Raw genomic sequence first — 23787 nt, 5'->3', positions numbered from 1 at the left:
TGTGACCTGTTCTCCAGGCCCTGCACTGTGTGACCTGTTCTCCAGGCCCTTCGCTGTGTGACCTGTTCTCAAGGCCCTTCACTGTGTGACCTGTTCTCCAGGACCTTCACTGTGTGACCTGTTCTCCAGGCCCTTCACGGTGTGACCTGTTCTCCAGGCCCTTCACTGTGTGACCTGTTCTCCAGGCCCTTCACTGTGTGACCTGTTCTCCAGGCCCTTCACTGTGTGACCTGTTCTCCAGGCCCTTCACAGTGTGACCTTTTCTCCAGGCCCTTCGCTGCATGACCTGTTCTCCAGGCCCTTCACTTTGTGACCTGTTCTCCAGGCCCTTCACTGTGTGACGTGTTCTCCAGGCCCTTCACTGTGTGACCTGTTCTCCAGGCCCTGCACTGTGTATCCTGTTCTCCAGGCCCTTCACTGTGTGACGTGTTCCCCAGGCCCTTCACTGTGTGACCTGTTCTCCAGGCCCTTCACTGTGTGACCTGTTCTCCAGGCCCTTTACTGTGTGACCTGTTCTCCAGGCCCTTCACTGTGTGACCTGTTCTCCAGGCCCTTCACTGTGTGACCTGTTCTCCAGGCCCTTTACTGTGTGACCTGTTCTCCAGGCCCTTCACTGTGTGACCTGTTCTCCAGGCCCTTCACTGTGTGACCTGTTCTCCAGGCCCTTCACTGTGTGACCTGTTCTCCAGGCCCTTCACTGTGTGACCTGTTCCCCAGGGGCTTCACTGTGTGACCTGTTCTCCAGGCCCTGCACTGTGTGACCTGTTCTCCAGGCCCTTCGCTGCATGACCTGTTCTCCAGGCCCTTCACTTTGTGACCTGTTCTCCAGGCCCTTCACTGTTTGACGTGTTCTCCAGGCCCTTCACTGTGTGACCTGTTCTCCAGGCCCTTCACTGTGTGACCTGTTCTCCAGTCCCTTTACTGTGTGACCTGTTCTCCAGGCCCTTCACTGTGTGACCTGTTCTCCAGGCCATTCACTGTGTGACCTGTTCCCCAGGGGCTTCACTGTGTGACCTGTTCTCCAGGCCCTTCGCTGTGTGACCTGTTCCCCAGGGGCTTCACTGTGTGACCTGTTCCCCAGGCCCTGCACTGTGTGACCTGTTCTCCAGGCCCTTTGTTGTGTGACGTGTGCTCCAGGCCCTTCACTTTGTGACCTGTTCTCCAGGCCCTTCACTGTTTGACGTGTTCTCCAGGCCCATCACTGTGTGACCTGTTCTCCAGGCCCTGCACTGTGTGACCTGTTCTCCAGTCCCTTTACTGTGTGACCTGTTCTCCAGGCCCTTCACTGTGTGACCTGTTCTCCAGGCCCTTCACTGTGTGACCTGTTCTCCAGTCCCTTTACTGTGTGACCTGTTCTCCTGGCCCTTCACTGTGTGACCTGTTCTCCAGGCCCTTCACTGTGTGACGTGTTCTCCAGGCCCTTCACTGTGTGACCTGTTCTCCAGGCCCTTCGCTGTGTGACCTGTTCCCCAGGGGATTCACTGTGTGACCTGTTCTCCAGGCCCTGCACTGTGTGACCTGTTCTCCAGGCCCTTCGTTGTGTGACGTGTTCTCCAGGCCCTTCACTGTGTGACCTGTTCTCCAGGCCCTTCACGGTGTGACCTGTTCTCCAGTCCCTTTACTGTGTGACCTGTTCTCCAGGCCCTTCACTGTGTGACCTGTTCTCCAATCTCTTTACTGTGTGACCTGTTCTCCAGGCCCTTCACTGTGTGACCTGTTCTCCAATCCCTTTACTGTGTGACCTGTTCTCCAGGCCCTTCACTTTGTGACCTGTTCTCCAGGCCATTCACTGTGTGAAATGTTCTCCAGGCCCTTCACTGTGTGACCTGTTCTCCAGGCCCTTCACTGTGTGACCTGTTCTCCAGGCCCTTCACTGTGTGACCTGTTCTCCAGGCCCTTCACTATGTGACCTGTTCTCCAGGCCGTTCACTTTGTGACCTGTTCTCCAGGCACTTCACTCTGTGACCTGTTCTCCACGCCCTTCACTTTGTGACCTGTTCTCCAGTCCCATTACTGTGTGACCTGTTCTCCTGGCCCTTCACTGTGTGACCTGTTCTCCAGGCCCTTCACTGTGTGACCTGTTCTCCAGGCCCTTCACTGTGTGACCTGTTGTCCAGGCCCTTCACTGTGTGACCTGTTCCCCAGGGGCTTCACTGTGTGACCTGTTCTCCAGGCCCTGCACTGTGTGACCTGTTCTCCAGGCCCTTCACTGTGTGACCTGTTCTCCAGGCCCTTCACTGTGTGACCAGTTCTCTAGCCCCTCCACTGTGTGACCTGTTCTCCAGGCCCTTCATTGTCTGACCTGTTCTCCAGACCCTTCACTGTCTGACCTGTTCTCCAGGCCCTTCACTGTGTGACCTGTTCTCACGGCCCTTCACTGTGTGACCGGTTTTCCAGGGCCTCCACTGTGTGCCCTGTTCTCCAAGCCCTTCACTGTGTGACCTGTTCTAGAGGCCCTTCACTGTGTGACCTGTTCTCCATGCCCTTCACTGTGTGACCTGTTCTCCTGACCCTTCACAGTGTGACCTGTTCTCCAGGCCCTGCACTTTGTGACCTGTTCTCCAGGCCCTTCACTTTGTGTCCTGTTCTCCAGGCCCTTGACTATATGACCTGTTCTCCAGGCCCTTCACTGTGTGGCCTGTTCTCCAGGGGCTTCACTGTGTGACCTGATCTCCAGGCCCTTGACTATGTGACCTGTTCTCCAGACATTTCACTGTGTGACGTTTTCTTCAGACACTTCACTGTGTGACCAGCTCTCCAGGCCCTTCACTGTGTGACCTGTTTCCAGCCCCTTCACTTTGTGACCTGTTCTCCAGACCCTTCAATGTGTGACCTGCTCTCCAGGCCCTTCACTGTGTGACCTGTTCTCCAGGCCATACAATTTGTGACCTGTTCTCCAGTCCCTTCACTGTGTGACCTGTTCTCCAGGCCCTTCACTGTGTGACCCGTTCTCCTCGCCGTTCACTGTGTATCCTGGTCTCCAGGCCCTTCACTGTGTGACCTGTTCTCCAGGCCCTTCACTGTGTGACCTGTTCTCCAGGCCCTTTACTGTGTGACCTGTTCTCCAGGCCCTTCACTGTGTGACATGATCTCCAGGCCCTTCACTGTGTGACCTGTTCTCCAGGCCCTTCACTTTGTGACATGTTCTCCAGGCCCTTCACTGTGTGACCTGTTCTCCAGGCCCTTCACTGTGTGACCTGTTCTCCAGGCCCTTTACTGTGTGACCTGTTCTCCAGGCCCTTCACTGTGTGACCTGTTCTCCAGGCCCTTCACTGTGTGACCTGTTCTCCAGGCCCTTCACTGTGTGACCTGTTCTCCAGGCCCTGCACTGTGTGACCTGTTCTCCAGGCCCTTCGCTGTGTGACCTGTTCTCAAGGCCCTTCACTGTGTGACCTGTTCTCCAGGACCTTCACTGTGTGACCTGTTCTCCAGGCCCTTCACGGTGTGACCTGTTCTCCAGTCCCTTTACTGTCTGCCCTGTTCTCCAGGCCCTTCACTGTGTGACCTGTTCTCCAGGCCCTTCACTTTGTGACCTGTTCTCCAGGCCATTCACTATGTGACCTGTTCTCCAGGCCCTTCACTTTGAGACCTGTTCTCCAGGCCCTTCACTCTGTGACCTGTTCTCCAGGCCCTTCACTTTGTGACCTGTTCTCCAGGCCCTTCACTGTGTGACCTGTTCCCCAGGCCCTTCACTGTGTGACCAGTTCTCCAGTCCCTTTATTGTGTGACCTGTTCTCCTGGCCCTTCACTGTGTGACCTGTTCTCCAGGCCCTGCACTGTGTGACCTGTTCTCCAGGCCCTTCGCTGTGTGACCTGTTCTCAAGGCCCTTCACTGTGTGACCTGTTCTCCAGGACCTTCACTGTGTGACCTGTTCTCCAGGCCCTTCACGGTGTGACCTGTTCTCCAGGCCCTTCACTGTGTGACCTGTTCTCCAGGCCCTTCACTGTGTGACCTGTTCTCCAGGCCCTTCACTGTGTGACCTGTTCTCCAGGCCCTTCACAGTGTGACCTTTTCTCCAGGCCCTTCGCTGCATGACCTGTTCTCCAGGCCCTTCACTTTGTGACCTGTTCTCCAGGCCCTTCACTGTGTGACGTGTTCTCCAGGCCCTTCACTGTGTGACCTGTTCTCCAGGCCCTGCACTGTGTATCCTGTTCTCCAGGCCCTTCACTGTGTGACGTGTTCCCCAGGCCCTTCACTGTGTGACCTGTTCTCCAGGCCCTTCACTGTGTGACCTGTTCTCCAGGCCCTTTACTGTGTGACCTGTTCTCCAGGCCCTTCACTGTGTGGCCTGTTCTCCAGGCCCTTCACTGTGTGACCTGTTCTCCAGGCCCTTTACTGTGTGACCTGTTCTCCAGGCCCTTCACTGTGTGACCTGTTCTCCAGGCCCTTCACTGTGTGACCTGTTCTCCAGGCCCTTCACTGTGTGACCTGTTCTCCAGGCCCTTCACTGTGTGACCTGTTCCCCAGGGGCTTCACTGTGTGACCTGTTCTCCAGGCCCTGCACTGTGTGACCTGTTCTCCAGGCCCTTCGCTGCATGACCTGTTCTCCAGGCCCTTCACTTTGTGACCTGTTCTCCAGGCCCTTCACTGTTTGACGTGTTCTCCAGGCCCTTCACTGTGTGACCTGTTCTCCAGGCCCTTCAATGTGTGACCTGTTCTCCAGTCCCTTTACTGTGTGACCTGTTCTCCAGGCCCTTCACTGTGTGACCTGTTCTCCAGGCCATTCACTGTGTGACCTGTTCCCCAGGGGCTTCACTGTGTGACCTGTTCTCCAGGCCCTTCGCTGTGTGACCTGTTCCCCAGGGGCTTCACTGTGTGACCTGTTCCCCAGGCCCTGCACTGTGTGACCTGTTCTCCAGGCCCTTTGTTGTGTGACGTGTGCTCCAGGCCCTTCACTTTGTGACCTGTTCTCCAGGCCCTTCACTGTTTGACGTGTTCTCCAGGCCCTTCACTGTGTGACCTGTTCTCCAGGCCCTGCACTGTGTGACCTGTTCTCCAGTCCCTTTACTGTGTGACCTGTTCTCCTGGCCCTTCACTGTGTGACCTGTTCTCCAGGCCCTTCACTGTGTGACGTGTTCTCCAGGCCCTTCACTGTGTGACCTGTTCTCCAGGCCCTTCGCTGTGTGACCTGTTCCCCAGGGGATTCACTGTGTGACCTGTTCTCCAGGCCCTGCACTGTGTGACCTGTTCTCCAGGCCCTTCGTTGTGTGACGTGTTCTCCAGGCCCTTCACTGTGTGACCTGTTCTCCAGGCCCTTCACGGTGTGACCTGTTCTCCAGTCCCTTTACTGTGTGACCTGTTCTCCAGGCCCTTCACTGTCTGACCGGTTCTCCAATCTCTTTACTGTGTGACCTGTTCTCCAGGCCCTTCACTGTGTGACCTGTTCTCCAATCCCTTTACTGTGTGACCTGTTCTCCAGGCCCTTCACTTTGTGACCTGTTCTCCAGGCCATTCACTGTGTGAAATGTTCTCCAGGCCCTTCACTGTGTGACCTGTTCTCCAGGCCCTTCACTGTGTGACCTGTTCTCCAGGCCCTTCACTGTGTGACCTGTTCTCCAGGCCCTTCACTATGTGACCTGTTCTCCAGGCCGTTCACTTTGTGACCTGTTCTCCAGGCCCTTCACTCTGTGACCTGTTCTCCACGCCCTTCACTTTGTGACCTGTTCTCCAGTCCCATTACTGTGTGACCTGTTCTCCTGGCCCTTCACTGTGTGACCTGTTCTCCAGGCCCTTCACTGTGTGACCTGTTCTCCAGGCCCTTCACTGTGTGACCTGTTGTCCAGACCCTTCACTGTGTGACCTGTTCCCCAGGGGCTTCACTGTGTGACCTGTTCTCCAGGCCCTGCACTGTGTGACCTGTTCTCCAGGCCCTTCGCTGCATGAGCTGTTCTCCAGGCCCTTCACCGTGTGACCTGTTCTCCAGGCCCTTCACTGTGTGACCTGTTCTCCAGGCCCTTCACTGTGTGACCTGTTCTCCAGGCCCTTCACTGTGTGACCATTCTCTAGCCCCTCCACTGTGTGACCTGTTCTCCAGGCCCTTCATTGTCTGACCTGTTCTCCAGACCCTTCACTGTCTGACCTGTTCTCCAGGCCCTTCACTGTGTGACCTGTTCTCCCGGCCCTTCACTGTGTGACCGGTTTTCCAGGGCCTCCACTGTGTGCCCTGTTCTCCAAGCCCTTCACTGTGTGATCTGTTCTAGAGGCCCTTCACTGTGTGACCTGTTCTCCATGCCCTTCACTGTGTGACCTGTTCTCCTGACCCTTCACAGTGTGACCTGTTCTCCAGGCCCTGCACTTTGTGACCTGTTCTCCAGGCCCTTCACTTTGTGTCCTGTTCTCCAGGCCCTTGACTATATGACCTGTTCTCCAGGCCCTTCACTGTGTGGCCTGTTCTCCAGGGGCTTCACTGTGTGACCTGATCTCCAGGCCCTTGACTATGTGACCTGTTCTCCAGACATTTCACTGTGTGACGTTTTCTTCAGAAACTTCACTGTGTGACCAGCTCTCCAGGCCCTTCACTGTGTGACCTGTTTCCAGCCCCTTCACTTTGTGACCTGTTCTCCAGACCCTTCAATGTGTGACCTGCTCTCCAGGCCCTTCACTGTGTGACCTGTTCTCCAGGCCATTCAATTTGTGACCTGTTCTCCAGTCCCTTCACTGTGTGACCTGTTCTCCTCGCCGTTCACTGTGTATCCTGGTCTCCAGGCCCTTCACTGTGTGACCTGTTCTCCAGGCCCTTCACTGTGTGACCTGTTCTCCAGGCCCTTTACTGTGTGACCTGTTCTCCAGGCCCTTCACTGTGTGACCTGTTCTCCAGGCCCTTCACTGTGTGACCTGTTCTCCAGGCCCTTCACTGTGTGACCTGTTCTCCAGGCCCTGCACTGTGTGACCTGTTCTCCAGGCCCTTCGCTGTGTGACCTGTTCTCAAGGCCCTTCACTGTGTGACCTGTTCTCCAGGACCTTCACTGTGTGACCTGTTCTCCAGGCCCTTCACGGTGTGACCTGTTCTCCAGTCCCTTTACTGTCTGCCCTGTTCTCCAGGCCCTTCACTGTGTGACCTGTTCTCCAGGCCCTTCACTTTGTGACCTGTTCTCCAGGCCATTCACTATGTGACCTGTTCTCCAGGCCCTTCACTTTGAGACCTGTTCTCCAGGCCCTTCACTCTGTGACCTGTTCTCCAGGCCCTTCACTTTGTGACCTGTTCTCCAGGCCCTTCACTGTGTGACCTGTTCCCCAGGCCCTTCACTGTGTGACCAGTTCTCCAGTCCCTTTACTGTGTGACCTGTTCTCCTGGCCCTTCACTGTGTGACCTGTTCTCCAGGCCCTGCACTGTGTGACCTGTTCTCCAGGCCCTTCGCTGTGTGACCTGTTCTCAAGGCCCTTCACTGTGTGACCTGTTCTCCAGGACCTTCACTGTGTGACCTGTTCTCCAGGCCCTTCACGGTGTGACCTGTTCTCCAGGCCCTTCACTGTGTGACCTGTTCTCCAGGCCCTTCACTATGTGACCTGTTCTCCAGGCCCTTCACTTTGTGACCTCTTCTCCAGGCCCTTCACAGTGTGACCTTTTCTCCAGGCCCTTCGCTGCATGACCTGTTCTCCAGGCCCTTCACTTTGTGACCTGTTCTCCAGGCCCTTCACTGTGTGACGTGTTCTCCAGGCCCTTCACTGTGTGACCTGTTCTCCAGGCCCTGCACTGTGTATCCTGTTCTCCAGGCCCTTCACTGTGTGACGTGTTCCCCAGGCCCTTCACTGAGTGACCTGTTCTCCAGGCCCTTCACTGTGTGACCTGTTCTCCAGGCCCTTTACTGTGTGACCTGTTCTCCAGGCCCTTCACTGTGTGACCTGTTCTCCAGGCCCTTCACTGTGTGACCTGTTCTCCAGGCCCTTTACTGTGTGACCTGTTCTCCAGGCCCTTCACTGTGTGACCTGTTCTCCAGGCCCTTCACTGTGTGACCTGTTCTCCAGGCCCTTCACTGTGTGACCTGTTCTCCAGGCCCTTCACTGTGTGACCTGTTCCCCAGGGGCTTCACTGTGTGACCTGTTCTCCAGGCCCTGCACTGTGTGACCTGTTCTCCAGGCCCTTCGCTGCATGACCTGCTCTCCAGGCCCTTCACTTTGTGACCTGTTCTCCAGGCCCTTCACTGTTTGACGTGTTCTCCAGGCCCTTCACTGTGTGACCTGTTCTCCAGGCCCTTCACTGTGTGACCTGTTCTCCAGTCCCTTTACTGTGTGACCTGTTCTCCAGGCCCTTCACTGTGTGACCTGTTCTCCAGGCCATTCACTGTGTGACCTGTTCCCCAGGGGCTTCACTGTGTGACCTGTTCTCCAGGCCCTTCGCTGTGTGACCTGTTCCCCAGGGGCTTCACTGTGTGACCTGTTCCCCAGGCCCTGCACTGTGTGACCTGTTCTCCAGGCCCTTCGTTGTGTGACGTGTGCTCCAGGCCCTTCACTTTGTGACCTGTTCTCCAGGCCCTTCACTGTTTGACGTGTTCTCCAGGCCCTTCACTGTGTGACCTGTTCTCCAGGCCCTGCACTGTGTGACCTGTTCTCCAGTCCCTTTACTGTGTGACCTGTTCTCCAGGCCCTTCACTGTGTGACCTGTTCTCCAGGCCCTTCACTGTGTGACCTGTTCTCCAGTCCCTTTACTGTGTGACCTGTTCTCCTGGCCCTTCACTGTGTGACCTGTTCTCCAGGCCCTTCACTGTGTGACGTGTTCTCCAGGCCCTTCACTGTGTGACCTGTTCTCCAGGCCCTTCGCTGTGTGACCTGTTCCCCAGGGGATTCACTGTGTGACCTGTTCTCCAGGCCCTGCACTGTGTGACCTGTTCTCCAGGCCCTTCGTTGTGTGACGTGTTCTCCAGGCCCTTCACTGTGTGACCTGTTCTCCAGGCCCTTCATGGTGTGACCTGTTCTCCAGTCCCTTTATTGTGTGACCTGTTCTCCAGGCCCTTCACTGTCTGACCTGTTCTCCAATCTCTTTACTGTGTGACCTGTTCTCCAGGCCCTTCACTGTGTGACCTGTTCTCCAATCCCTTTACTGTGTGACCTGTTCTCCAGGCCCTTCACTTTGTGACCTGTTCTCCAGGCCATTCACTGTGTGAAATGTTCTCCAGGCCCTTCACTGTGTGACCTGTTCCCCAGGCCCTTCACTGTGTGACCTGTTCTCCAGGCCCTTCACTGTGTGACCTGTTCTCCAGGCCCTTCACTATGTGACCTGTTCTCCAGGCCGTTCACTTTGTGACCTGTTCTCCAGGCCCTTCACTCTGTGACCTGTTCTCCACGCCCTTCACTTTGTGACCTGTTCTCCAGTCCCATTACTGTGTGACCTGTTCTCCTGGCCCTTCACTGTGTGACCTGTTCTCCAGGCCCTTCACTGTGTGAACTGTTCTCCAGGCCCTTCACTGTGTGACCTGTTCTCCAGGCCCTTCACTGTGTGACCTGTTCCCCAGGGGCTTCACTGTGTGACCTGTTCTCCAGGCCCTGCACTGTGTGACCTGTTCTCCAGGCCCTTCGCTGCATGAGCTGTTCTCCAGGCCCTTCACCGTGTGACCTGTTCTCCAGGCCCTTCACTGTGTGACCTGTTCTCCAGGCCCTTCACTGTGTGACCTGTTCTCCAGGCCCTTCACTGTGTGACCAGTTCTCTAGCCCCTCCACTGTGTGACCTGTTCTCCAGGCCCTTCATTGTCTGACCTGTTCTCCAGACCCTTCACTGTCTGACCTGTTCTCCAGGCCCTTCACTGTGTGACCTGTTCTCCCGGCCCTTCACTGTGTGACCGGTTTTCCAGGGCCTCCACTGTGTGCCCTGTTCTCCAAGCCCTTCACTGTGTGACCTGTTCTAGAGGCCCTTCACTGTGTGACCTGTTCTCCATGCCCTTCACTGTGTGACCTGTTCTCCTGACCCTTCACAGTGTGACCTGTTCTCCAGGCCCTGCACTTTGTGACCTGTTCTCCAGGCCCTTCACTTTGTGTCCTGTTCTCCAGGCCCTTGACTATATGACCTGTTCTCCAGGCCCTTCACTGTGTGGCCTGTTCTCCAGGGGCTTCACTGTGTGACCTGATCTCCAGGCCCTTGACTATGTGACCTGTTCTCCAGACATTTCACTGTGTGACGTTTTCTTCAGACACTTCACTGTGTGACCAGCTCTCCAGGCCCTTCACTGTGTGACCTGTTTCCAGCCCCTTCACGTTGTGACCTGTTCTCCAGACCCTTCAATGTGTGACCTGCTCTCCAGGCCCTTCACTGTGTGACCTGTTCTCCAGGCCATTCAATTTGTGACCTGTTCTCCAGTCCCTTCACTGTGTGACCTGTTCTCCAGGCCCTTCACTGTGTGACCCGTTCTCCTCGCCGTTCACTGTGTATCCTGGTCTCCAGGCCCTTCACTGTGTGACCTGTTCTCCAGGCCCTTCACTGTGTGACCTGTTCTCCAGGCCCTTTACTGTGTGACCTGTTCTCCAGGCCCTTCACTGTGTGACATGTTCTCCAGGCCCTTCACTGTGTGACCTGTTCTCCAGGCCCTTCACTGTGTGACCTGTTCTCCAGGCCCTGCACTGTGTGACCTGTTCTCCAGGCCCTTCGCTGTGTGACCTGTTCTCAAGGCCCTTCACTGTGTGACCTGTTCTCCAGGACCTTCACTGTGTGACCTGTTCTCCAGGCCCTTCACGGTGTGACCTGTTCTCCAGTCCCTTTACTGTCTGCCCTGTTCTCCAGGCCCTTCACTGTGTGACCTGTTCTCCAGGCCCTTCACTTTGTGACCTGTTCTCCAGGCCATTCACTATGTGACCTGTTCTCCAGGCCCTTCACTTTGAGACCTGTTCTCCAGGCCCTTCACTCTGTGACCTGTTCTCCAGGCCCTTCACTTTGTGACCTGTTCTCCAGGCCCTTCACTGTGTGACCTGTTCCCCAGGCCCTTCACTGTGTGACCAGTTCTCCAGTCCCTTTACTGTGTGACCTGTTCTCCTGGCCCTTCACTGTGTGACCTGTTCTCCAGGCCCTGCACTGTGTGACCTGTTCTCCAGGCCCTTCGCTGTGTGACCTGTTCTCAAGGCCCTTCACTGTGTGACCTGTTCTCCAGGACCTTCACTGTGTGACCTGTTCTCCAGGCCCTTCACGGTGTGACCTGTTCTCCAGGCCCTTCACTGTGTGACCTGTTCTCCAGGCCCTTCACTGTGTGACCTGTTCTCCAGGCCCTTCACTGTGTGACCTGTTCTCCAGGCCCTTCACAGTGTGACCTTTTCTCCAGGCCCTTCGCTGCATGACCTGTTCTCCAGGCACTTCACTTTGTGACCTGTTCTCCAGGCCCTTCACTGTGTGACGTGTTCTCCAGGCCCTTCACTGTGTGACCTGTTCTCCAGGCCCTTACTGTGTATCCTGTTCTCCAGGCCCTTCACTGTGTGACGTGTTCCCCAGGCCCTTCACTGTGTGACCTGTTCTCCAGGCCTTTCACTGTGTGACCTGTTCTCCAGGCCCTTTACTGTGTGACCTGTTCTCCAGGCCCTTCACTGTGTGACCTGTTCTCCAGGCCCTTCACTGTGTGACCTGTTCTCCAGGACCTTTACTGTGTGACCTGTTCTCCAGGCCCTTCACTGTGTGACCTGTTCTCCAGGCCCTTCACTGTGTGACCTGTTCTCCAGGCCCTTCACTGTGTGACCTGTTCTCCAGGCCCTTCACTGTGTGACCTGTTCCCCAGGGGCTTCACTGTGTGACCTGTTCTCCAGGCCCTGCACTGTGTGACCTGTTCTCCAGGCCCTTCGCTGCATGACCTGTTCTCCAGGCCCTTCACTTTGTGACCTGTTCTCCAGGCCCTTCACTGTTTGACGTGTTCTCCAGGCCCTTCACTGTGTGACCTGTTCTCCAGGCCCTTCACTGTGTGACCTGTTCTCCAGTCCCTTTACTGTGTGACCTGTTCTCCAGGCCCTTCACTGTGTGACCTGTTCTCCAGGCCCTTCACTGTGTGACCTGTTCCCCAGGGGCTTCACTGTGTGACCTGTTCTCCAGGCCCTTCGCTGTGTGACCTGTTCCCCAGGGGCTTCACTGTGTGACCTGTTCCCCAGGCCCTGCACTGTGTGACCTGTTCTCCAGGCCCTTCGTTGTGTGACGTGTGCTCCAGGCCCTTCACTTTGTGACCTGTTCTCCAGGCCCTTCACTGTTTGACGTGTTCTCCAGGCCCTTCACTGTGTGACCTGTTCTCCAGGCCCTGCACTGTGTGACCTGTTCTCCAGTCCCTTTACTGTGTGACCTGTTCTCCAGGCCCTTCACTGTGTGACCTGTTCTCCAGGCCCTTCACTGTGTGACCTGTTCTCCAGTCCCTTTACTGTGTGACCTGTTCTCCTGGCCCTTCACTGTGTGACCTGTTCTCCAGGCCCTTCACTGTGTGACGTGTTCTCCAGGCCCTTCACTGTGTGACCTGTTCTCCAGGCCCTTCACTGTGTGACCTGTTCTCCAGGCCCTTCACTGTGTGACCTGTTCTCCAGGCCCTTCACGGTGTGACCTGTTCTCCAGTCCCTTTACTGTGTGACCTGTTCTCCAGGCCCTTCACTGTCTGACCTGTTCTCCAATCTGTTTACTGTGTGACCTGTTCTCCAGGCCCTTCACTGTGTGACCTGTTCTCCAATCCCTTAACTGTGTGACCTGTTCTCCAGGCCCTTCACTTTGTGACCTGTTCTCCAGGCCATTCACTGTGTGAAATGTTCTCCAGGCCCTTCACTGTGTGACCTGTTCTCCAGGCCCTTCACTGTGTGACCTGTTCTCCAGGCCCTTCACTGTGTGACCTGTTCTCCAGGCCCTTCACTATGTGACCTGTTCTCCAGGCCGTTCACTTTGTGACCTGTTCTCCAGGCCCTTCACTCTGTGACCTGTTCTCCACGCCCTTCACTTTGTGACCTGTTCTCCAGGCCCTTCACTGTGTGACCTGTTCTCCAGGCCCTTCACTGTGTGACCTGTTCTCCAGGCCCTTCACTTTGTGACCTGTTCTCCAGGCCCTTCACTGTGTGACCTGTTCTCCAGGCCCTTCACTGTGTGACCTGTTCTCCAGGCCCTTCACGGTGTGACCTGTTCTCCAGGCCCTTCACGGTGTGACCTGTTCTCCAGTCCCTTTACTGTGTGACCTGTTCTCCAGGCCCTTCACTGTCTGACCTGTTCTCCAGGCTCTTCACTGTGTGACCTGTTCTCCAATCTCTTTACTGTGTGACCTGTTCTCCAGGCCCTTCACTGTGTGACCTGTTCTCCAATCCCTTCACTGTGTGACCTGTTCTCCAGGCCCTTCACTTTGTGAGCTGTTCTCCAGGCCATTCACTGTGTGAAATGTTCTCCAGGCCCTTCACTGTGTGACCTGTTCGCTAGGCCCTTCACTGTGTGACCTGTTCTCCAGGCCCTTCACTATGTGACCACTTCTCCAGGCCCTTCACTGTGTGACCTGTTCCCCAGGGGCTTCACTGTGTGACCTGTTCTCCAGGCCCTTCACTGTGTGACCTGTTCTCCAGGCCCTTCGCTGCATGAGCTGTCCTCCAGGCCCTTCACCGTGTGACCTGTTCTCCAGGCCCTTCACTGTGTGACCTGTTCTCCAGGCCCTTCGCTGTGTGACCTGTTCTCCAGGCCCTTCAATGTGTGACCAGTTCTCCAGCCCCTCCACTGTGTGACCTGTTCTCCAGGCCCTTCATTGTCTGACCTGTTCTCCTGTTCTCCAGACCCTTCACTGTCTGACCTGTTCTCCAGGCCCTTCACTGTCTGACCTGTTCTCCAGGCCCTTCACTGTGTGACCTGTTCTCCCGGCCCTTCACTGTGTGACCGGTTTTCAAGGGCCTCCACTGTGTGACCTGTTCTCCAAGCCCTTCAATGTGTGACCTGTTCTAGAGGCCCTTCACTGTGTGACCTGTTCTCCATGCCCTTCAATGTGTGACCTGTTCTCCTGACCCTTCACAGTGTGACCTGTTCTCCAGGCCCTGCACTTTGTGACCTGTTCTCCAGGCCCTTCACTTTGTGTCCTGTTCTCCAGGCCCTTGACTATGTGACTTGTTCTCCAGGCCCTTCACTGTGTGACCTGTTCTCCAGGGGCTTCACTGTGTGACCTGTTCTCCAGGCCCTTCACTTTGTGTCCTGTTCTCCAGGCCCTTGACTATATGACCTGTTCTCCAGGCCCTTCACTGTGTGGCCTGTTCTCCAGGGGCTTCACTGTGTGACCTGATCTCCAGGCCCTTGACTATGTGACCTGTTCTCCAGACATTTCACTGTGTGACGTTTTCTCCAGACACTTCACTGTGTGACCAGCTCTCCAGGCCTTTCACTGTGTGACCTGTTTCCAGCCCCTTCACTTTGTGACCTGTTCTCCAGACACTTCAATGTGTGACCTGCTCTCCAGGCCCTTCACTGTGTGACCTGTTCTCCAGGCCATTCACTTTGTGACCTGTTCTCCAGTCCCTTCACTGTGTGACCTGTTCTCCAGGCCCTTCACTGTGTGACCCGTTCTCCAGGCCGTTCACTGTGTGACCTGGTCTCCAGGCCCTTCACTGTGTGACCTGTTCTCCAGGCCCTTCACTGTGTGACCTTTTCTCCAGGCCCTTCGCTGCGTGACCTGTTCTCCAGGCCCTTCACTTTGTGACCTGTTCTCCAGGCCCTTCACTGTGTGACGTGTTCTCTAGGCCCTTCACTGTGTGACCTGTTCTCCAGGCCCTGCACTGTGTATCCTGTTCTCCAGGCCCTTCACTGTGTGACGTGTTCTCCAGGCCCTTCACTGTGTGACCTGTTCTCCAGGCCATTCACTGTGTGACCAGGTCTCCAGTCAATTTACTGTGTGACCTGTTCTCCTGGCCCTTCACTGTGTGACCTGTTCTCCAGGCCCTTCACTGTGTGACCAGTTCTCCAGTCCCTTTACAGTGTGACCTGTTCTCCTGGCCCTTCACTGTGCGACCTGTTCTCCAGGCCCGTCACTGTGTGACCTGTTCTCCAGGCCCTTCACTGTGTGACCTGTTCTCCAGGACGTTCACTGTGTGACCTGTTCTCCAGGCCCTTCACTGTGTGACCTGTTCTCCAGGCCCTGCACTGTGTGACCTGTTCTCCAGGCCCTTCGCTGTGTGACCTGTTCTCAAGGCCCTTCACTGTGTGACCTGTTCTCCAGGCCCTTCACTGTGTGACCTGTTCTCCAGGCTCTTCACGGTGTGACCTGTTCTCCAGTCCCTTTACTGTCTGCCCTGTTCTCCAGGCCCTTCACTGTGTGACCTGTTCTCCAGGCCCTTCACTTTGTGACCTGTTCTCCAGGCCATTCACTGTGTGAAATGTTCTCCAGGCCCTTCACTGTGTGACCTGTTCGCTAGGCCCTTCACTGTGTGACCTGTTCTCCAGGCCCTTCACTTTGAGACCTATTCTCCAGGCCCTTCACTCTGTGACCTGTTCTCCAGGCCCTTCACTTTGTGACCTGTTCTCCAGGCCCTTCACTGTGTGACCTGTTCCCCAGGCCCTTCACTGTGTGACCAGTTCTCCAGTCCCTTTACTGTGTGACCTGTTCTCCAGGCCCTTCACTGTGTGACCTGTTCTCCAGGCCGTTTACTGTGTGACCTGTTCTCCAGCGGCTTCACTGTGTGACCTGTTCTCCAGGCCCTGCACTGTGTGACCTGTTCTCCAGGCCCTTCACTTTGTGACCTGTTCTCCAGTCCTTTCACTGTGTGACCTGTTCTCCAGGCCCTTCACTGTGTGACCTGTTCTCCAGGCCCTTTACTTTGTGACGTGTTCTCCAGGCCGTTTACTGTGTGACCTGTTCTCCAGCGGCTTCACTGTGTGACCTGTTCTCCAGGCCCTGCACTGTGTGACCTGTTCTCCAGGCCCTTCGCTGCATGACCTGTTCTCCAGGCCCTTCACTTTGTGACCTGTTCTCCAGGCCCTTCACTGTTTGACGTGTTCTCCAGGCCCTTCACTTTGTGACCTGTTCTCCAGGCCATTCACTGTGTGAAATGTTCTCCAGGCCCTTCACTGTGTGACCTGTTCGCTAGGCCCTTCACTGTGTGACCTCTTCTCCAGGCCCTTCACTATGTGACCAGTTCTCCAGGCCCTTCACTGTGTGACCTGTTCCCCAGGGGCTTCACTGTGTGACCTGTTCTCCAGGCCCTTCACTGTGTGACCTGTTCTCCAGGCCCTTCGCTGCATGAGCTGTTCTCCAGGCCCTTCACCGTGTGACCTGTTCTCCAGGCCCTTCACTGTGTGACCTGTTCTCCAGGCCCTTCACTGTGTGACCTGTTCTCCAGGCCCTTCAATGTGTGACCAGTTCTCCAGCCCCTCCACTGTGTGACCTGTTCTCCAGGCCCTTCATTGTCTGACCTGTTCTCCTGTTCTCCAGACCCTTCACTGTCTGACCTGTTCTCCAGGCCCTTCACTGTCTGACCTGTTCTCCAGGCCCTTCACTGTGTGACCTGTTCTCCCGGCCCTTCACTGTGTGACCGGTTTTCAAGGGCCTCCACTGTGTGACCTGTTCTCCAAGCCCTTCAATGTGTGACCTGTTCTAGAGGCCCTTCACTGTGTGACCTGTTCTCCATGCCCTTCACTGTGTGACCTGTTCTCCTGACCCTTCACAGTGTGACCTGTTCTCCAGGCCCTGCACTTTGTGACCTGTTCTCCAGGCCCTTCACTTTGTGTCCTGTTCTCCAGGCCCTTGACTATGTGACTTGTTCTCCAGGCCCTTCACTGTGTGACCTGTTCTCCAGGGGCTTCACTGTGTGACCTGTTCTCCAGGCCCTTCACTTTGTGTCCTGTTCTCCAGGCCCTTGACTATATGACCTGTTCTCCAGGCCCTTCACTGTGTGGCCTGTTCTCCAGGGGCTTCACTGTGTGACCTGATCTCCAGGCCCTTGACTATGTGACCTGTTCTCCAGACATTTCACTGTGTGACGTTTTCTCCAGACACTTCACTGTGTGACCAGCTCTCCAGGCCTTTCACTGTGTGACCTGTTTCCAGCCCCTTCACTTTGTGACCTGTTCTCCAGACCCTTCAATGTATGACCTGCTCTCCAGGCCCTTCACTGTGTGACCTGTTCTCCAGGCCATTCACTTTGTGACCTGTTCTCCAGTCCCTTCACTATGTGACCTGTTCTCCAGGCCCTTCACTGTGTGACCCGTTCTCCAGGCCGTTCACTGTGTGACCTGGTCTCCAGGCCCTTCACTGTGTGACCTGTTCTCCAGGCCCTTCACTGTGTGACCTTTTCTCCAGGCCCTTCGCTGCGTGACCTGTTCTCCAGGCCCTTCACTTTGTGACCTGTTCTCCAGGCCCTTCACTGTGTGACGTGTTCTCCAGGCCCTTCACTGTGTGACCTGTTCTCCAGGCCCTGCACTGTGTATCCTGTTCTCCAGGCCCTTCACTGTGAACGTGTTCTCCAGGCCCTTCACTGTGTGACCTGTTCTCCAGGCCATTCACTGTGTGACCAGTTCTCCAGTCAATTTACTGTGTGACCTGTTCTCCTGGCCCTTCACTGTGTGACCTGTTCTCCAGGCCCTTCACTGTGTGACCAGTTCTCCAGTCCCTTTACAGTGTGACCTGTTCTCCTGGCCCTTCACTGTGCGACCTGTTCTCCAGGCCCTTCACTGTGTGACCTGTTCTCCAGGCCCTTCACTGTGTGACCTGTTCTCCAGGACGTTCACTGTGTGACCTGTTCTCCAGGCCCTTCACTGTGTGACCTGTTCTCCAGGCCCTGCACTGTGTGACCTGTTCTCCAGGCCCTTCGCTGTGTGACCTGTTCTCAAGGCCCTTCACTGTGTGACCTGTTCTCCAGGCCCTTCACTGTGTGACCTGTTCTCCAGGCCCTTCACGGTGTGACCTGTTCTCCAGTCCCTTTACTGTCTGCCCTGTTCTCCAGGCCCTTCACTGTGTGACCTGTTCTCCAGGCCCTTCACTTTGTGACCTGTTCTCCAGGCCCTTCACTGTGTGAAATGTTCTCCAGGCCCTTCACTGTGTGACCTGTTCGCTAGGCCCTTCACTGTGTGACCTGTTCTCCAGGCCCTTCACTTTGAGACCTGTTCTCCAGGCCCTTCACTCTGTGACCTGTTCTCCAGGCCCTTCACTTTGTGACCTGTTCTCCAGGCCCTTCACTGTGTGACCTGTTTCCCAGGCCCTTCACTGTGTGACCAGTTCTCCAGTCCCTTTACTGTGTGACCTGTTCTCCAGGCCCTTCACTGTGTGACCTGTTCTCCAGGCCGTTTACTGTGTGACCTGTTCTCCAGCGGCTTCACTGTGTGACCTGTTCTCCAGGCCCTGCACTGTGTGACCTGTTCTCCAGGCCCTTCACTTTGTGACCTGTTCTCCAGTCCTTTCACTGTGTGACCTGTTCTCCAGGCCCTTCACTGTGTGACCTGTACTCCAGGCCCTTTATTTTGTGACGTCTTCTCCAGGCCGTTTACTGTGTGACCTGTTCTCCAGCGGCTTCACTGTGTGACCTGTTCTCCAGGCCCTGCACTGTGTGACCTGTTCTCCAGGCCCTTCGCTGCATGACCTGTTCTCCAGGCCCTTTACTGTGTGACCTGTTCTCCAGGCCCTTCACTGTGTGACCTGTTCTCCAGGCCCTTCACTGTGTGACCGGTTCTCCAAGCCATTCACTGTCTGACCTGTTCTCCAGGCCCTTCACTTTGTGACATGTTCTCCAGGCCCTTTACTTTGTGACGTGTTCTCCAGGGGCTTCACTGTGTGGCCCTTTCTCCAGTCCCTTTACTGTGTGACCTGTTCTCCTGGCCCTTCACTGTGTGACCTGTTCTCCAGGCCCTTCACTGTGTGACCTGTTCTCCAGGCCCTTCACTGGGTGACCTGTTCTCCAGGCCCTTCACTGTGTGACCTGTTCTCCAGGCCCTTCACTATGTGACCTGTTCTCCAGGCCCTTCGCTGTGTGACCTGTTCCCCAGGGGATTCACTGTGTGACCCGTTCTCCAGGCCGTTCACTGTGTGACCTGGTCTCCAGGCCCTTCACTGTGTGACCTGTTCTCCAGGCCCTTCACTGTGTGACCTTTTCTCCAGGCCCTTCGCTGCGTGACCTGTTCTCAGGGCCCTTCATTTTGTGACCTGTTCTCCAGGCCCTTCACTGTGTGACGTGTTCTCCAGGCCCTTCACTGTGTGACCTGTTCTCCAGGCCCTGCACTGTGTATCCTGTTCTCCAGGCCCTTCACTGTGTGACGTGTTCTCCAGGCCCTTCACTGTGTGACCTGTTCTCCAGGCCATTCACTGTGTGACCAGTTCTCCAGTCAATTTACTGTGTGACCTGTTCTCCTGGCCCTTCACTGTGTGACCTGTTCTCCAGGCCCTTCACTGTGTGACCAGTTCTCCAGTCCCTTTACAGTGTGACCTGTTCTCCTGGCCCTTCACTGTGCGACCTGTTCTCCAGGCCCTTCACTGTGTGACCTGTTCTCCAGGCCCTTCACTGTGTGACCTGTTCTCCAGGACGTTCACTGTGTGACCTGTTCTCCAGGCCCTTCACTGTGTGACCTGTTCTCCAGGCCCTGCACTGTGTGACCTGTTCTCCAGGCCCTTCGCTGTGTGACCTGTTCTCAAGGCCCTTCACTGTGTGACCTGTTCTCCAGGCCCTTCACTGTGTGACCTGTTCTCCAGGCCCTTCACGGTGTGACCTGTTCTCCAGTCCCTTTACTGTCTGCCCTGTTCTCCAGGCCCTTCACTGTGTGACCTGTTCTCCAGGCCCTTCACTTTGTGACCTGTTCTCCAGGCCATTCACTGTGTGAAATGTTCTCCAGGCCCTTCACTGTGTGACCTGTTCGCTAGGCCCTTCACTGTGTGACCTGTTCTCCAGGCCCTTCACTTTGAGACCTGTTCTCCAGGCCCTTCACTCTGTGACCTGTTCTCCAGGCCCTTCACTTTGTGACCTGTTCTCCAGGCCCTTCACTGTGTGACCTGTTCCCCAGGCCCTTCACTGTGTGACCAGTTCTCCAGTCCCTTTACTGTGTGACCTGTTCTCCAGGCCCTTCACTGTGTGACCTGTTCTCCAGGCCGTTTACTGTGTGACCTGTTCTCCAGCGGCTTCACTGTGTGACCTGTTCTCCAGGCCCTGCACTGTGTGACCTGTTCTCCAGGCCCTTCACTTTGTGACCTGTTCTCCAGTCCTTTCACTGTGTGACCTGTTCTCCAGGCCCTTCACTGTGTGACCTGTTCTCCAGGCCCTTTACTTTGTGACGTGTTCTCCAGGCCGTTTACTGTGTGACCTGTTCTCCAGCGGCTTCACTGTGTGACCTGTTCTCCAGGCCCTGCACTGTGTGACCTGTTCTCCAGGCCCTTCGCTGCATGACCTGTTCTCCAGGCCCTTCACTTTGTGACCTGTTCTCCAGGCCCTTCACTGTTTGACGTGTTCTCCAGGCCCTTCACTGTGTGACCTGTTCTCCAGTCCCTTTACTGTGTGACCTGTTCTCCAGGCCCTTCACTGTGTGACCTGTTCTCCAGGCCCTTCACTGTGTGACCGGTTCTCCAAGCCATTCACTGTCTGACCTGTTCTCCAGGCCCTTCACTTTGTGACATGTTCTCCAGGCTCTTTACTTTGTGACGTGTTCTCCAGGGGCTTTACTGTGTGGCCCTTTCTCCAGTCCCTTTACTGTGTGACCTGTTCTCCTGGCCCTTCACTGTGTGACCTGTTCTCCAGGCCCTTCACTGTGTGACCTGTTCTCCAGGCCCTTCACTGTGTGACCTGTTCTCCAGGCCCTTCACTGTGTGACCTGTTCTCCAGGCCCTTCACTGTGTGACCTGTTCTCCAGGCCCTTCGCTGTGTGACCTGTTCCCCAGGGGATTTACTGTGTGACCTGTTCTCCAGGCCCTGCACTGTGTGACCTGTTCTCCAGGCCCTTCGTTGTGTGACGTGTTCTCCAGGCCCTTCACTGTGTGACCTGTTCTCCAGGCCCTTCACGGTGTGACCTGTTCTCCAGTCCCTTTACTGTGTGACCTGTTCTCCAGGCCCTTCACCGTCTGACCTGTTCTCCAGGCTCTTCACTGTGTGACCTGTTCTCCAATCTCTTTACTGTGTGACCTGTTCTCCAGGCCCTTCACTGTGTGACCTGTTCTCCAGGCCCTTCACTGTGTGACCTATTCTCCAGGCCCTTCACTTTGTGACCTGTTCTCCAGGCCATTCACTGTGTGAAATGTTCTCCAGGCCCTTCATGTGTGACCTGTTCGCTAGGCCCTTCACTGTGTGACCTGTTCCCCAGGCCCTTCACTATGTGACCTGTTCTCCAGGCCGTTCACTTTGTGACCTGTTCTCCAGGCCCTTCACTTTGTGACCTGTTCTCCAGGCCCTTCACTGTGTGACCTGTTCTCCAGGCCCTTCACTGTGTGACCTGTACTCCAGGCCCTTTATTTTGTGACGTCTTCTCCAGGCCGTTTACTGTGTGACCTGTTCTCCAGCGGCTTCACTGTGTGACCTGTTCTCCAGGCCCTGCACTGTGTGACCTGTTCTCCAGGCCCTTCGCTGCATGACCTGTTCTCCAGGCCCTTCACTTTGTGACCTGTTCTCCAGGCCCTTCACTGTTTGACGTGTTCTCCAGGCCCTTCACTGTGTGACCTGTTCTCCAGTCCCTTTACTGTGTGACCTGTTCTCCAGGCCCTTCACTGTGTGACCTGTTCTCCAGGCCCTTCACTGTGTGACCGGTTCTCCAAGCCATTCACTGTCTGACCTGTTCTCCAGGCCCTTCACTTTGTGACATGTTCTCCAGGCCCTTTACTTTGTGACGTGTTCTCCAGGGGCTTCACTGTGTGGCCCTTTCTCCAGTCCCTTTACTGTGTGACCTGTTCTCCTGGCCCTTCACTGTGTGACCTGTTCTCCAGGCCCTTCACTGTGTGACCTGTTCTCCAGGCCCTTCACTGGGTGACCTGTTCTCCAGGCCCTTCACTGTGTGACCTGTTCTCCAGGCCCTTCACTATGTGACCTGTTCTCCAGGCCCTTCGCTGTGTGACCTGTTCCCCAGGGGATTCACTGTGTGACCCGTTCTCCAGGCCGTTCACTGTGTGACCTGGTCTCCAGGCCCTTCACTGTGTGACCTGTTCTCCAGGCCCTTCACTGTGTGACCTTTTCTCCAGGCCCTTCGCTGCGTGACCTGTTCTCCAGGCCCTTCATTTTGTGACCTGTTCTCCAGGCCCTTCACTGTGTGACGTGTTCTCCAGGCCCTTCACTGTGTGACCTGTTCTCCAGGCCCTGCACTGTGTATCCTGTTCTCCAGGCCCTTCACTGTGTGACGTGTTCTCCAGGCCCTTCACTGTGTGACCTGTTCTCCAGGCCATTCACTGTGTGACCAGTTCTCCAGTCAATTTACTGTGTGACCTGTTCTCCTGGCCCTTCACTGTGTGACCTGTTCTCCAGGCCCTTCACTGTGTGACCAGTTCTCCAGTCCCTTTACAGTGTGACCTGTTCTCCTGGCCCTTCACTGTGCGACCTGTTCTCCAGGCCCTTCACTGTGTGACCTGTTCTCCAGGCCCTTCACTGTGTGACCTGTTCTCCAGGACGTTCACTGTGTGACCTGTTCTCCAGGCCCTTCACTGTGTGACCTGTTCTCCAGGCCCTGCACTGTGTGACCTGTTCTCCAGGCCCTTCGCTGTGTGACCTGTTCTCAAGGCCCTTCACTGTGTGACCTGTTCTCCAGGCCCTTCACTGTGTGACCTGTTCTCCAGGCCCTTCACGGTGTGACCTGTTCTCCAGTCCCTTTACTGTCTGCCCTGTTCTCCAGGCCCTTCACTGTGTGACCTGTTTTCCAGGCCCTTCACTTTGTGACCTGTTCTCCAGGCCATTCACTGTGTGAAATGTTCTCCAGGCCCTTCAATGTGTGACCTGTTCGCTAGGCCCTTCACTGTGTGACCTGTTCTCCAGGCCCTTCACTTTGAGACCTGTTCTCCAGGCCCTTCACTCTGTGACCTGTTCTCCAGGCCCTTCACTTTGTGACCTGTTCTCCAGGCCCTTCACTGTGTGACCTGTTCCCCAGGCCCTTCACTGTGTGACCAGTTCTCCAGTCCCTTTACTGTGTGACCTGTTCTCCAGGCCCTTCACTGTGTGACCTGTTCTCTAGGCCGTTTACTGTGTGACCTGTTCTCCAGCGGCTTCACTGTGTGACCTGTTCTCCAGGCCCTGCACTGTGTGACCTGTTCTCCAGGCCCTTCACTTTGTGACCTGTTCTCCAGTCCTTTCACTGTGTGACCTGTTCTCCAGGCCCTTCACTGTGTGACCTGTTCTCCAGGCCCTTTACTTTGTGACGTGTTCTCCAGGCCGTTTACTGTGTGACCTGTTCTCCAGCGGCTTCACTGTGTGACCTGTTCTCCAGGCCCTGCACTGTGTGACCTGTTCTCCAGGCCCTTCGCTGCATGACCTGTTCTCCAGGCCCTTCACTTTGTGACCTGTTCTCCAGGCCCTTCACTGTTTGACGTGTTCTCCAGGCCCTTCACTGTGTGACCTGTTCTCCAGTCCCTTTACTGTGTGACCTGTTCTCCAGGCCCTTCACTGTGTGACCTGTTCTCCAGGCCCTTCACTGTGTGACCGGTTCTCCAAGCCATTCACTGTCTGACCTGTTCTCCAGGCCCTTCACTTTGTGACATGTTCTCCAGGCTCTTTACTTTGTGACGTGTTCTCCAGGGGCTTCACTGTGTGGCCCTTTCTCCAGTCCCTTTACTGTGTGACCTGTTCTCCTGGCCCTTCACTGTGTGACCTGTTCTCCAGGCCCTTCACTGTGTGACCTGTTCTCCAGGCCCTTCACTGTGTGACCTGTTCTCCAGGCCCTTCACTGTGTGACCTGTTCTCCAGGCCCTTCACTGTGTGACCTGTTCTCCAGGCCCTTCGCTGTGTGACCT

The sequence above is a fragment of the Scyliorhinus torazame genome, chromosome 3 (assembly GCF_047496885.1).
Source record: "Scyliorhinus torazame isolate Kashiwa2021f chromosome 3, sScyTor2.1, whole genome shotgun sequence".
Taxonomy (NCBI): Eukaryota; Metazoa; Chordata; class Chondrichthyes; order Carcharhiniformes; family Scyliorhinidae; genus Scyliorhinus; species Scyliorhinus torazame.
The sequence above is the reverse complement of the archived record's forward strand: the minus strand, read 5'-3'. Positions refer to the sequence as shown.